We start from the raw sequence: 15890 nt of genomic DNA on the forward strand, positions 1-15890 counted from the left end.
GCAACGTGGATGAAACAGCAGGCTTAGCTCCGAAAGGTTGTGGATCGTTGGTTAGTTTCAACACAGCAAAAATACACCCAATGATAAAAGGGATTGTCCAGTCAAGGTTGTATAAACAGATCTAGTTCATCATTATCACAACAGACAGTTCAAGCACACTATGAAATACAACCCACCCTGTCACGGAATGCAGAGGGCAGACAGTTTCAAAGAAGGAAAAGGGATACACTCTGGATACTGACTGAAGGGAAGTCGATATGGTAAATAATCCTAACTGTTCAAGAATACTTGGTTTAAGCACACAGGGAGCAACAGGTCTTCAAATGTCTCTAGGGACCTTTGGAGAAGGTCGAGGGGGAAAGAACCACAATGTACCTTGTGCTGTAGATGTACTTGATGCTTGACAGGGTCAAGTAGGTTTCAGGGTGCTTTGCGGCTTCTGGGACAGAGTTCAAGACGGGAGACAGCTACGGGTAACAGTTCGGCGAGCAAAGCTGGACGGATGGCTGCAGGCTGGCCTACACAGCAGCTCAGGGTCAGGAGTTGTCTCAGTGCTGGTCGGCGGTTCTGAAGCATTGGTTGAGATGTCTCAGATTTCTTTAAAGGACTGCTGCATGATAACTGTCAGCGTTGCAGATCAAGGAACTAGACTGGGTCGAAACCTTTAAGGTGGACATCAGTAGATTCTCGTCAAAGCATTTCTCCTAGCTTCTTCAACTGGGCTTGTGTCATCCTTTAAGCCGGATGGCCCAAAACTGAGGCGTGTGTTGCAGGCAGCTGCCTTGTCCTTGGTTTGGTTCAGAGATGCTCTGGCACTTCCCACCTAGGAAGCTTGCTGCAGAGCCTAGCGAGGCACGCTCTGTTCTGGCTGGGTAACGGTTCTGGAGCTGCTCAAGGGTCCTCTGGATTCTGTATCTCACTGTGTGCCCTGGGCGATGTTTAGGGGAGGGATCGTGCTTCCATCTTTGAAGGTCCTGGGCTGCCTTCGCTGGTGGAAGATGTAAGGCAGACCTTACCTTCAGCCATGGTCCAATGAGGTGTTCTTCCTTCTGCGTCTGGTGAAGCCTTCAGATGATCTGCCAAAAGATGGGCTCAGCCCTCTTTTAAAGCCAAATGGACCACAGTGATTGGTGTAGGCTAAGCCTAACCTATTGAATCAATCCTGGGCCCCTACCCACAATCTCCTGTATGTGTGAGGTCATAACCAGAGTGCTATGAAAGACAGGTAAAGGGGTGAAAACATGTAAAACTAAGTCTCCCCAATCTTCCCGTCTGTTGTGAATCAAAGGTTCTTTAGTTAATGGAGCGCCAGACTTTCTAACTGCTGTAAATCACATACTTGTACCTTATGAATGGGGCCCTCCTGTTGGGAGGACTACTGTAAACAAGCAGTCCCAGACATGACATTTCACTGTCAATCAATACTGAGGGCAGGAGCTGGCTTCAGGCACAGTTGCATATGAAAGGCAGTTGGGGTTTCTGTCTCCTTGTGAGCCTCAGCAGCTAGGCCCCACATGGGTCGGTTGGAATTATTCAGATTAGTATGCTTACTCGCTGCCACCAGCTACTGGGCTCAATAAAAGGACAGATCCATGGAGCCTTTGTTAGTTAATTAGGCTGGCCATGGCAGGCGGAAGGTTTGGTCCTCCCCCTTCTGGAGATGCATTGTGTACTCCTCTCGTCATATCCCAACTAAATATGACAAGGGGGACTGCACTTGTAGGCTGTGTCCAACCAGAGTACACAGGTCTATGCGTATGCTGTGCAGTGAGCATAGGAACATTTGTGCGGATTAGCCTCACACATTTTCTGGAGTTTGATCTACCATCATTACATTTCATTTAAAATATCATAAACGCAGGCGAGTGCACACCCACCATGGGGTTGGTTGACTTCCTTACAGTCTTACATGCTTGTCAGGGGAAAGAGTTTTGGGGGGTGATCCAAGAAGGGTTTTGCTGACACCCACCTTCACCCAACCCCATGAAACCAAGGGGTGCAGGAGACGGAGGAAAGTGCAGAATTTAAGATACGTGAGCAATCCCAGCAACTGATATTTTTTTAAACCCTCAATAGATGTACATACTTGTCAACATTTAAAAAATATGTGCAGCCATCGCAGATTGAACAAAAAAAACATGAAGACTACTTTATGTTTTAACAAAAGGCAAATCCAATCAAACCAACAAAGGTAATGTTCTTCTTAGTTCACTGGGTGCGGCGACACCGAAAATGCGCGTGTTGTAGAATGATTGAGACGTTTATCTGCACATTATCTGCACATTATCAATGAGTTCCGAGATTTCTTTTGTTCGGTTTTCTAAACGAAGACCATTTCATGCGATTGGTGGACGCCATGATTAGCTAGCCAGCAAAAGCGCGAAGTGATTTTTTTTTTGCCTGAAATGACGAATATAAAAAATCTTTACTTTGATAAATAAAAACGCGTTTTAATAAATGTGCATTGCTGTGCTTTTAAGTTTGAAGAATGAGGAACTATTTTTACAAGGTGCATATCAGTTTTTTCATGTTACTTCCTAGTGCTTTTTCCTCTGCTGCCCCTGTGACCTACGTCCCCCGTCCGTCTCCCCCCCTCCATTAACGTTCCTGCTCCTCACAATATGATCCCATTTTCTTTCTCCCTTTTTACTACCCTTTTCCCCCCCTCCCTCCTTCACCTTTTCCTAAAACCTGGTGTCTTGCCCTTTTTTAAATGATTCTTTGCATTTTAAAACGAGAGGACACTCCATTTACCCTCTGCAACGGTATGCAGTAATAAAAACGCAGCAAAAATGTCGCCTTTACATATAAATTCAACAAAAAAAAAAAGATCGCTGCAAAAATGCTGTGGTTTGACCCGGTAAAGGTGTACCACATTATTCCATTTAAGGGGAGCGGTGGTGTCCCCTGCTCCCATTAAATGGTATAATGTGCCTGGGGATTGCGGGGGTATCGCCCTGCATCCTTTACATGGATTGCAGCGGCAAAACTACTGCCTTTTTGCCGCAAAATTTGTGTAAACGGCCAATTCTTCTGCGATTTTAACACATGGAACCCTCTGCAAGCACCTGACCTCTTCTCCTCGATAACTATTTTGGTTGCCTCTTTTTGTATTATTTGGCACCAGATACTGACATTACCTTAACGGCTGTGAATGCCACAGCCAAACCATAGCGACGCCTGGGAGAGTGGAAGGACAGTGAACTCTCCACTAGCAAAGTCAAAAGAACTCCAGCAATGACACTAAACTGGTTTTGGCGACCACTTGCCATGTGTATTGCCAAAAAAGGGGGTGGGTAGGCATATGAGGAATGCAAGGCCTCGGTGCAGGTCAACCCTTTGACTGCTTACAACCCACCCACACACTTTGCAAGTGCTTACCAATTTTACACTGCTCCCTCCGATCATCCCCCAGGGCCCAGAAAGCCGTGTTTTGGCCGCAGACAATGAGGTGGCGATTAAACAGGTTGAACCCTAATGGTAATGTATATAGGCCATAAGGGCAAACCCGTTTAAGGATGCGTGTATACCAGAATCGAAGTGTGGCAATATACATGCATGCGCCTGTGATTTTTTAAAACAGATCTTTAGTTGTTTTTGGAGGGGGAGGGGGGAGCGAGAGCTGAGAGGGGGAGTTTATATCCATTTTGAGTTTCAATCTTTAGGTATTGGTGATGGGGTAAGTGTAGAAAGTTGGGCATGGTGCGAATGATGTTCTGCGTTTCTAAATGTTACTGGGGTTATCTGTATGTGGGGTGCTCGGAGGCGTTCGTGTGCATGACCCAAACTCGCACAAAAGTACAAAAGCTTTTGGGCACATACATCGGTCTGTCTCCGAGTATGGTGCATGAATGTATTCGACACGCATCTAAAATCATACCATCCAAGTGTAACCAAACTCATAGGGAATTGGGGTGGGGTCGTTCCCTGTTCTAAGGCACATTTATTTGCATGCTAGATTTTTCTTGCCTATAATATATAAAGCAGTTTATGAAGTTAACAGTTGACACATAGTAACTGTAGTGGAAACATTGTGTGCTTTGTAAGCATTATCTTGAATGTGGAGTCTTGCCTCTCCCTAATAACGTGCACATCCAATGGATGAACAGACAGCATGCACAATATAGAAGACCTCACCTTTAGAATGATTGTGCTGTAAGCAATGCATAAAAGGGAAAAGACCAGTAAAGTTGAACCTTAATTATGATAATCAAGGGTTACTCCATAAATATGACATTGTCTGCATTTCAGTTTCCCGTCTTAATTTTGTTTTAGACAAGCAGATGCTCGCCATTGTTACAATAGACACATTATTCCCATAGTAAGAACGTCCAAAATCACACCGATACGTATAGTATAGCCACCCACCCCCAAGTTCTAATTTGCGTTCCATAGCTTTATAGAAGCTATACCAACTCGATGAAAGACCCGTTACTCCACTTATGAATTGTGTGTAATCTCGTCATACCACACAGAGCAAGGGAGACGGACCAACAATATCACTATTATCGATTTTGGGAGCAAAGTAAACGGACCAAAGAAAATAAAATAAAACACACACCCACCCTCCCCCCACCCCCTCCAGAGAAGAATTGCCTTTTTGGTCGTGGCAGAGAGACAATTACTTTTCTGCCAATGCAATCCTGTAGACAGGGCTCCATGTACGTGGTGCGCCTACATATTTGACCTACTAAAATTCTACATATTTTACCTACTAAAATCAGTCCAACACTACAAACAAGGTGAAAATAATAGGGAGTAACTGGTACTCGTGCATCTGTCCCTTTATGTCAAATGCGCTTCTTCTCTGATGTGTTCATATAACAGTGGCAAGAGCAGCAACTTCCTCAAACTGGCCTCCGAGATAAGGCTGCCTGACGTGAATAGGCAACATGATAGATAGAAAAAAAACTCACACTTGCTGGACTTTCTAGCTATAATGGATGTCTGGATTACATGAAAAATAACTAATTTTAAGCATGAAAATATATCTTTGACAAAAATATCCCAGTCGAGAATATGGACTTTTCTACTCCCTAAAAAGAACAAGTTACTCTCTTACCTGGTAACCTTCTTTCGATGGGATGGTCCTACGACGTATTCCATATCTAGGACAGTAATCACCACAGCTGTGCTGCTTTGGAAAATCTTCAGCGTCTGCGTCCTGCGTCGATGTCGATTCGCCGCCCTCGAGGACCTCCTCCGACGGCCGACGTCACGGGATGTTGTAGGACGCACGACGCCCGTAGCCTCAGTTGTAGTTTTTTTCCCAGAACGTGTGCCACCAGTCTTCTGCCAGTCTGACACACAAAGCCTTGTGGAAATGTAAGCTGCAATCGCATAAGAAATTCTGTAGCGGGGAAGGCAGTGAGGGAGCGATATGGAATACGTCGTCGGACCATCCCATCAAAAGAACGTTACCAGGTGAGAGAGTAACTTGTTCTTCGAGGGGATTGGGTCCTCCGACATATTCCATATCTATGACTCCCAAAGCAGTACCAATGCAAGGAGGTGGCAAAAGAATTTAGAAAACTGAAATTTAGCATGCCCAATCAAATTGCGGAGTAAAGGACCGCCTTGCCAAAGGCCAGATCCTGCCCCTGGATGGAATCGAGGGAGTAGTGACGTACAAAAGTATGTACCGAAGCCCATGTGGCTGCATCATAGATGTTAAATAGGAACACCCCTCTGCAGGGCAGTAGAGGTAGCCATGCCCCTGGTAGAATGGGCCCGTAAGCCTACCGGTGGGTCCTTACCCGCCAAGCGGTAACACTCAGATAGCCAAAATAATCCAGCGAGACAAAGTCCGTTTCATCACAGCTTGTCCCAAACGCTTTCTAGCGGAACCAATGAAGAGTTGATCGTCCACTCTGACCCGGGACATGCGTGAAATATAAAAGCTTAACGCTCTCCTAGGATCAAGCCTATGGAGCCTCTCCTCTTCCTTACCAGGATGTGGAGGAGGATAAAACGCCGGAAGAACAACCTTCTGGCCTAAATGAAATTCCGACACCACCTTCAGAAGAAAAGAAGGACGAACTCCAAGGACAACCCTGTCCTTATGAAACACAGTGAAGGGTGGCTTAACTGAAAGTGCCTGTAACTCACTCACTCTGCGAGTGGAAGTGACCGCAACTAAAAATACAGTTTTAAGAGTTAACAGTCTCAAAGGGCATGAATGCAAAGGCTCAAACGAAGCACCCATCAGAAACTTGAGAACAAGGTTCAAATCCCAACCGGGCACCTGGAAAGGTAAAGGAGGGAACACATTAGTGAGCCCTTTCAGAAACTGAGAAATTAAAGGAAGTTTAAAATAGGAACACTCTTCAAACGAGCGCTTAAATATGGACAGCGCCGCCAGGTAACCTTTAATGGAACCTACTTGAAGGCCCCTGTGTGCCAAAGAAAGCAAAAAAGACAGAACCATGGGAATGTCACATGCAAAAGGATCCACATTCTTAACCCTGCACTAGTCGCAGAACTTATGCCAACGGCAACGGTACAGGGACTTAGTTGCAGGCCTTCTGGCCGAGAGCAACACCTCCATCATGTCTTCAGGGAGGTCCCAATCCTTATACCTCAACCTTTCAGAAACCAAGCGTGAAGGTTGAGGGATCTGACCTCTGGATGGAGAACCTGACCCCCCCCACCCCCATGAGAGCAGATCGTCTCGGTAGGGAGGACGACGTGGAGGGCAGATGGAAAAGTCGAGAAGGTCCGGGTACCATGTCCTCCGGGCCCACGCTGGACCAATGAGGATCATCCGGGAACCGAACCTCCGTAACCTCCGCAGTACTTGCGGGATGACGGGGACTGGAGGAACGCGTACAGCAGTGGGAATCACCACTCCACCACGAACGCGTCTCCCAAGGCTCCGTTTGGAGGAAATTCCCGCAAGCAGAACCTCTCGCACATATGGTTGACACGGGAGGCGAAGAGATCCACTTGAGGGGTCCCCCAAAGGGTGAAGATCTCCAGGAGAATCTCCTGAGCCAACTCCCACTCGTGAGAGATCGCGCTCTGCCTGCTCAGAGCGTCCGCCGTCTCATTTTCTTCACCGGCCAGATGAACTGCCGAGATCGAAACTTCCTGCTGGATTGCCCAGAACCAGAGCTGCATCGCCTCCTTGCACAGAGGAAGTGACCCTGCCCCCCCTCACCCCTTTTTGTTGAGGTAGTGCATGGCCACTGTGTTGTCAGTCAGGATCAGGACATTCTTTCCTCGCACAGTAGGCAGAAAAGCCTTCAGGGCTAGCCTGACGGCCCTCAGCTCCAACAGATTGATATGGAGTCTGGACTCCGACGGATACCAACGACCGCTGACTGTCAACTCGTTGGCATGAGCTCCCCATCCCGTGAGGGATGCGTCTGTCGCGATAGTCACCTCTGGCCAGGGCAGCCAAAATGGAGCCCCCCTCATCAGATTGCCTTCGTCGGCCCACCACAGAAGGTCCTGGGCGACCGAGGACGGCACCTGAATAGGGTCTGACATCCTGCCAGAGGACTGAGACCACTGGAGCTTGAGTGCTCATTGCAAAGATCTCATCCGCAACCTGGCCTCTGGCACCAGAAGAATGCAGGATGCCATGAGGCCGAGCAGTCTCAAGAACTCTAACGTTGGGAGACTCTGGGTAAGTTGAAACTTGTGCACCATCTGCTGAATGTGATGAGCCCTCGCCTGGGGAGGAAAACACTGCCCCAGGGACGTGTCGAGCACTGCTCCGATGTAATGGAGCCTCTGAGTTGGTGTCAAATGGGACTTCTTTAAGTTGAGGGAGAAGCCCAGCTTGTGGAGGGAGTGGCAGGTGACTGACAGATGATCCAGGACTTGCTCGGGAGAGCGCGCCGTGATCAACTAATCGTCCAGGTAGGGGTAGACGTGAATCCCCCCCCCTTTCCTGAGGTGCGCTGCCACCACTACCATGAGCTTGGTGAAGACCCTCAGGGCGGAGGTCAATCCGAACGGCAGGACCCGAAACTGAAAGTGCGAGTCGCCAACCGCGAACCTCAGGTACTTCTTGTGCTTTGGATGTATCTGCACATAAAAATAAGCGTCCCTGAGGTCGAGAGACACCAACCAGTCCTGAAGTTGAAGGGCCTGGAGTACTTCAGAGAGAGTAACCATCTTGAACTTGTCCTTCCTGAGGAGTTTGTTCAAACCGTGCAAGTACATAATGGGTCTTAATCCCCTCGTCTTTCTTGGAAATCAAAAAAATAAGGGGAATACCATCCCTTGTTCCTCTCCGCTACAGGCACCAGTTCTATGGTGCCTTTCTCCAGCAGGGATTGAATCTCCTGCGCAAGCAGCGGATCCGGACTCTTCAAAGAGAGATTCCCCAGTGGATTGTCTTGAGGCCTCTGCCGGAAAGGAAGACAGTAGCCGTGGGTTATGATCTCCACAACCCACACATCTGAAGTAATGGCGCGCCACTCTGCAAGATGCTGTGCCAGCCTTCAGCCAACCGGCGAACCATGGGACATGGCCTCATGACTGAGCTGAAGCAGCTGCAGCGTTGCCGGAGGGCAATGAGGCAACAGGCCAGGCGGCCTTGGCACCTCGAGTACCTTGTTTTCCACCTCTGGCACTCCTATGGTGGCCCCTTTGACTGGCAGCTCCTCTCGCTTTACCAAAGGATGAGTAATAACAAAAAAGGAACCTCCCCTCCATTGCTGTCCCCTAGGACAAAAAGGCGGAGGTTGTTGAACTGCAGCGCCCAACGACTTTGCAGCAGCTTTTGGAGGTCTGCAACCTCTCAAGGCTCTTGTCGGCCTTGCTGCCAAAAAGATGTTCCCCGTCAAAGGGCATGTTGAGGAGCCGGGCCTGCACATCAGGAGCAAACCCCCGACTTCTGCAACCACGCAAACCTGTTATCACGGTGCTTGCTGCCATGGACCGGCTGACACAATCTGCCATGTCCAAACCCGACTGAACGGCCTCACACATGGCATCCTTGCCATCCTGAACCATGGCAAGGAAACCATCCCGTTCGTCCCCTTCGGGAATATGTTCAGCCGCCAAGGAAACAGTTCCACAGAGTGTCCGTGAAACGTGACAAGGCACATATGGAGTTGGCCGCCTGAAGCGCCATACCCCCTGCAGAAAACACTTTCTTCGCCCAGCCGTCAAAACGCTTGTCATCCCTATCAGGAGGGATGGTAGGATACGACGCCTGCTTTGCCGGGGCCGTAGCCGCCTGCACCACCAAACTCTCCGGAGTAGGGTGCTTGGACAAGTAGCAGGGGTCGCTACTGGCTGGCCGGTATTTTCGCAGCAAAGACATGCCCAATGCTGGGAGACTCTGGAGCAGTCCAAGCCGCCGCCACCCTTCTCTGTAGAGCCATATGAAATGGCAGTACTGGGTCAGTTGGTGGACCAAGTTCGAGGATATCCGTAAGGTCATCCTAAGAAACTCCCCCGGGGGAGCAGACCATCCCAAGTACTCGGTGACCCTTGACATAAGGCGCCGGTACGAGGATCGGCATGAGTGCCAGGCTCAGGCCTACAAAACTCCACCTCCGGAGAGGTTTCCAGCCCACTAGCATCATGCAGGGACTGCCTCAGGTCCTCAAATTGGCTATGGCCCGAGAGAATCTCGTCTGGCACTATGTCAGGAACCATGTCATCATCAGAGCCCTCATCCACCTCTGAAATAAACTCAAGATGGCGGTAAGAAGGTACAGAACGTGAACCAAAGCCATGCTTGACCTTGGCCAGAGCCTTTCTAGGGGGATCCACTGAGCCACGGGGTACCCCCGTTGACAGCCTCTAAAGGCGTCGAGTGAATCGGCGTCAACGCCGAATGCAGCGTCAACAGCATCGACGCGCCGACACAGTCCTCGAGGCCAGGGCCCTGAGCGTGTCCCTTGACGGCCGGGATGCCTATGGCGTCGACGACTTCTTCGAAGGCGGGGCCTCGAAAGAGTCCATCGACGACCTCGGCGCCACCTGTGTCAACGTCTTCCGGGAAGACACCACAGGTTCACATGGTCTTGAGCGTGTCGAGGACCGGGACCTGGACCGGGCATGATGAGAACGATTCCCCTTGTCCGAGCGGGATCTTTTCCGCGAATCGTGAAGACCACCCGAGCCCCAAAGGCGTGCAAGCAGTGTCTCGGCTGATCACGACCGACCCACTCGGAGCATAGATGGATGAGTGCTCTCGGATTCAAGAATACCCAACATTTTCTTCCCGAAGGAAGCCCATTCCTCCGGCGATGCATGCTTGGTGGGGTAAGCGGGCAGAGTCCTCGGATGAGGAAGGTGACCGATGACTGCGCTTCCGGGAGTGCCTCGAAGAAGCAGTGGAGTGGCGAGACCGACTCCGGGACCGAGACCCACTGGACTTCCGATGACTATGTAGAGAGTCGCCCCTCGAGGCGTCCGTCGAAAGCCCTGCAGACCTCGACTTCTGGGGCTTGGACACCTTACCCACCGATAACTTCTTGTGCTCCCGCAAGGCTTTGGACGTGAACGACTGGCAGTCGACACAGTCATCCGTGTCATGGGCCTCCCCGAGGCACCAGAGGTAGGCGTCGTGCAAGTCCATAACCGACATCTTGGACCCACAGTCCCCGCACTTCTTAAAGCCCGGACGCGGTGTGAAAGACGAGGTAGACATCCTCACGAAGAAAGACTTCACAATATCAAACAGGTTTGAAGAACCGAGAAACAAACTCCAAAGAGTCGAGGCGCGCCGAGATTCCCGAAGCGAACACGTTTGCGGAAAAAACGGAACTGAGGCTACGGGCGTCGTGCGTCCTACTTATAACATCCAGTGACGTCGGCCATCGGAGGAGGTCCTCGAGGGCGGAGAATCGACGCAGGACGCAGACGCCGAAGATTTTCCAAAGCAGCACAGCTGTGGTGATTAGTCATAGATATGGAATACGTCGGAGGACCCAAACCCCTCGAAATCATTTTACTGACATCCTAAAATGGGGCTTGAAATACTCTTGCCTCATGTTTTTAGCTGAAATCCCTGAGAGTAGGACAATTTACAAAATGTCCGGATGTTGGGCAGCAGATGAAGCCATCCATAGCTTCTGCTCCTCCTCTGCATCAGTACCGTAAAGGTCAGAGACGTTTCTTAGCCCCTGCAGGTACAGCACGGTTTGGGAACAATGTGAACTGAAGATGGCAAAAGCATTCAATATAACAACGGTAGAAAAGCATGCACTAGACACAAAGCAAATATGCACTCCACATGAAGAATATGAACATGCTTTTGTTTTTTTTCAGGAGGATAGCTCAGGGGCAACGCACTTGTCTTGGAAGCAAGATGAGAGAGCACCACAGGTTCGATCCCCAAAATCTATTGGTTTAAGCGCATTATAAATAACCAATCATCATCCCGTCTCTGCCCTCCTCATCTCCTGAATTAACTGATGTGTGCGACAGGATCATCATCCGACTTAATTGCTTCAGCTAGAATCAAATTTATATCTGGTGTTTTGGGGATATATAATCCGCAGTCCCCCCCCATACCCGTGTTCTGCAATTATTAAAAGCTGCTCTATTGTGGGCATTTGTATTCAACTGAACTTCCGGATTACCCTCTCTCCTCCCAAATTTAGTCTAACCGTTCTCCCATTAGAGCTGTGAAAAAGCTTTTCATTTCACCTCTGGCCAACATGACACCGGCAGTGTGGTTCTTTAATGCATAAATCCACTTCCTCGCCCCTGCAGAGAGTGAAGGGAGTGTCAGATTATTTAGGTTCACATGTGACCATGGGACATAATACACCTTTCCCAGACCCTTCTGGAGCAACAGAAACTGAATCATGCTCACTTTTACTGGGGTTGTCCCATCTCTCCCCTGCTACTTACTATGGCCATGCAAGTACCAAAGGGTGTTCTAAGCTCATGGTGTACTCTGTCGCTTCTACTGGAGCAGGAGGTGGGGCTGCTATACCCTGCTCTCCCTGCTCAACATCTGATTCCCATTCCCCTTCATTTCCTACTCTGCTCATCACTTCTATAGGCACGGAAACATACTCAGCACTATCATAGGGTGCCTGCTCCACGTCTCCCTGCTCGAACCCTGTACCCATAGCAATTCTTCTGTCCTCCAGGTCAACATTGACCTCTTTAATAATCGATTTATCCAAACCTAACAAGAACTTGTCCATGGCTCCACCTTCCTTCCCTTTATGTCCTTTGAATATCTATTCACCTCTTCCTGCTCTTTACTTCTCTGCCACAGTAACAGCACCTCCTCTTCCTCAGCTAGCCTCAGTGCGTCTTCCAAATTTCTGCTACTGTGCCTCTACTGCCATTCACAGCCTATCTTCTATACTATCGTAAAAAGGTATAGTCTACCCTTTCATCCTCATTCTCAAACCTTCCTCTACTCTAACTGCCAGCCTCACTCTCTTGTTCCTCCACCCTATCTCTCTGCTAACCTAGCAGTCGGGAGAGTTGTTGCCTTTCCACTCTCCATTCTCAACCTTTCTTCAGCCCTAACCATTGAAGGAGTTACTCTTCCACTTTCCTCGCTATCCCACTTTCTAGGCATTGTAGTTGGAGGCATTACCTGCGTCCGTTTCACAACTACTGGAGTGGCCGCTGGAGAAAATGGAGGTTCGAACTCGGGGTCTGTATACCCATCTGTGGGCAATAAAGGATAGAACCCATTTGGGGGTGGTGCGTAAGGAATTCCTGCACCCTCCTTTATTGGCCCTTCCTCCGAGTCTTTAACATTATGGGCCTTGCCACCTTTCTTATACATCCACCCTAGCTCCAAGATGTTTAACCGCATCTCTAACTTCAAAACCCAGCATATTGTAGTTAACAAAAAGTATGCAGGTTTTCCAATATCCCCCCCTTATCATAGGCCCCCTCACTCGGTCAAGAACAGAGCATTGTAACCTTAGTTTCCCACAGCCATTCCCAATGATATTTTAGAATCTTTGCTTTATAGACACGGGTTACTTGACACAAATGATTCAACAGAGTCTCCATACTACAAACCCAAGTCACTCAAAATAATTACGCAAAAAATAACACTGAAGCTGAACCTGTGGCATAAAGAAGTTTTCCCCCCTTTCCCGGTTTCTTAATCTTCCCCCACAATCATGACCCTCGCCCAAAACCCCCTCTGGCAAACCCATTGGCCAGGTGGAGTCAGGACTCTGGCCTCTAGAGCCAGGCATCCTTTTCCAAAGCCCTCTTGGGGCCACTCCTGGCGCCTATGGTGCCAGGCTCATACACCATGAGAAACATGTGCTTGGGAACTACTTATTGAGTTGCCAGAGAACATGGAGGCATCCACATAGCTTGGTTCCCAGGAACCAAGCTATGCGGTCTAGTGTTTGGATGTGGTAGCCAAGGGACAACTTTACCTGGACTATTTTGTTGGGGCTATTTAAACCACACCCGAGCAAGACAACACGCTTAGCATTACTTTGCAGCTTGCAGCGTGACACTCACTGTGTCCAGCTATTCCCTCGAACCTCGGAGAAGCAGAACCTGCAAGGAGACAAAAGGATCATCATTAGCAGCAGCATCTTACCTGCAGTCTTCATCTTTAAACACTAGCAGCTACTGGGAACCGCTTCCTTGAATCAGCACGCTTCCCGGACAGCACGACCTGAAAGAGGAAGATAGAGGCAACATTAAAGAAAGCAGTAGAGACATTTGTAAATTACGAACTGCTCAAAAGACTTACCTGGCTGGTTGGCTCATGGCTGGCACCATTCCGGACATTCTACTCGCGCTGAAGAACACAGCGACCTACAAGGAATGAAACCACAGGTTAGCAAAGGCAATACTTTGCAGTGCTGCGCATAGCGCTTACTTACCGCATCATAGCGCTCTTAATGTGCCATCATTTACCAGCAGGGCTCAACCAAGCCAGTTCACCGCGCTGAAGCTCCGCATACCTAAGGGAGGAAAAAGACATTCAAAATAAAGAAAGGCATGCAGGATAGCAACAAAACTAAAGAACAGCAATAAGACCTACCTGAACAATATCAAACGGGCCGGCGTCAGTGAAGTAACTGGACCGCACACGCCCAAGAAAAACAACGCGCCCCTGCAAAGAAGGCAGGGCGGAGAGCACGCCTAATTCTACCACCAGGTGAGGAGAGGGCCCAGATGGGCTGAAATCATACGGGGGTGGAGGGAGGATACTTACCCCGGTCAGTCAGTCTTGAACACAGTCCTCCTGTATTTTCAGGCAGAACCTTACCCGCAGACCACATCTGGGCAGAGCTGAGAAGCATACCAGCGAGTAACCCGGCTGGGTGGCGTCCCTGTGGATACCAGGTGAGCGTAACACTTCCTTAGCTACTTACTTTAATTAAACTTCTCACTCTTACACAAAAGACAGCATCTTATCAAAAAAACACACGCCAGCCAATAGCTCAGATATCTCCTTTACTCTAGCATAGAAGGAGCGCAACGTTTCCCGTTAAAACACCATTGCTCTCACTCTCTTCATCACTAGTATGGCTTTTTTTTACTACAATGCCATCTTTTCCTGACTACAGGAAGATCCCCCTTAACTACTTTGACAAACCAAGAAAAGTGAGAGAAGGGCTCAGACCACACAGCCAATGCAGAAGACAGACTGCCAAGGGTATACTCCAGGAAGGTATCTACGGGTAGATTTACCATAAGATGCCACTTCACCTCTAGGTGAAAGCTCCCGCCAATCAGGCATGCAAACTAAAGGGCATCAGGAAAAACCTCACAATGGACGTGATGGTGCAAGATACCACCTCACACCTCTAAAATAACAAACTAGGTAAACATATACACGTAGGACTTATACATAAAAAATTTCACTCACTCCTTCAAAGCTTTCACCCTTTCAATCCCTGTAACCCCGATCAACCCCACACACATTCTGATCCTATCCTTAGCAAACCCCTTAAATTAACCCCCCCCATTTTGCCTTTTGCTTTACCCCCAAATGTGCACAGACGTGAACCTGAAGTGGTCCTCCGCCAATCTGCCCTGCATAGGTGGACCACGGTACAACGCCTCTGGGGAACAGATAGGTTTTTAACCAATATGGCTCCTGTAAATCTCTTTCACCGTGCACAGAGGCGCCTCAGCCGAGTTGTGCAGACAGAGTAGCCCCACCATCTCGAAAACCCTGGAGACCCTTCGTAGGTCGCCAAATGTATGGAAGGGCCCCTAATCACCTTCATCCAAAGCAGGCCCACCACTTAAGGAATGAGTGCACGTTTATATGTAAAGCAAGTTCATTGTACAATTATTCAGGGAGGGGCTAGATAACGGTGTAGAATCAAACTAACCCGAGTCTCCACACAAGTTAACACATTATATACATTTTTGCAACAATTGAAACGCTCCCATATATTTTACTACAATCCACCGCCCATACAGGATTGGTCAAAACCCATACAAATAAATCCAATCTTTCTCCAAGTCCTTCATTTCCATTAGCCACTCTTATCTCGACTACCATCTTCAGCTCAAGTGTACAACACACGCCTTCCTAGGATTCGTCCGTCTTAGGTCATGACATCACACAGTTACACATTCACATACAAACATAATTCATTACAAGTCCAAGTTGGTCTGAGACCTCTTAAGCCTCAAGTAATTGCAGATGGTCTGCGCAAATACTTCAAGTGACACAAGGAAGAGCAGAATGTAGAGATTCCCTTTGAACTGTCCATAACTATGTAACCCACTCTGGCTTAATGGCATCCTTGGAACATTCCAATTTATATGACTACCAATTAAGCACTCATGGTCTCTGGCGAGAAAACTATCGAAACACGGAGTATTGTCACTCTGGCCTCAAGCGCCCCTTTACTTTGCGTTTACTGCTGGTCAAAAGTAAATGGCTGGACCCCTCTGCAAGATCCCATGCACAAAAGAGATTACACGGTTAGAATATAACATTAATTTTTCGT

At 48.7% G+C, this 15890-nt stretch overlaps 1 protein-coding gene across 1 annotated transcript in view; it reads right to left on the bottom strand.

Annotated features, from left to right (window-relative positions):
* BACE2 (beta-secretase 2) overlaps positions 1-15890 on the bottom strand; it is a 374497-nt gene that overhangs the window by 226364 nt on the left and 132243 nt on the right. The gene's annotated exons all lie outside the window — the stretch shown is intronic.

The sequence above is a fragment of the Ambystoma mexicanum genome, chromosome 7p (assembly GCF_040938575.1).
Source record: "Ambystoma mexicanum isolate Mex_15411 chromosome 7p, UKY_AmexF1_1, whole genome shotgun sequence".
Classification (NCBI taxonomy): domain Eukaryota; kingdom Metazoa; phylum Chordata; class Amphibia; order Caudata; family Ambystomatidae; genus Ambystoma; species Ambystoma mexicanum.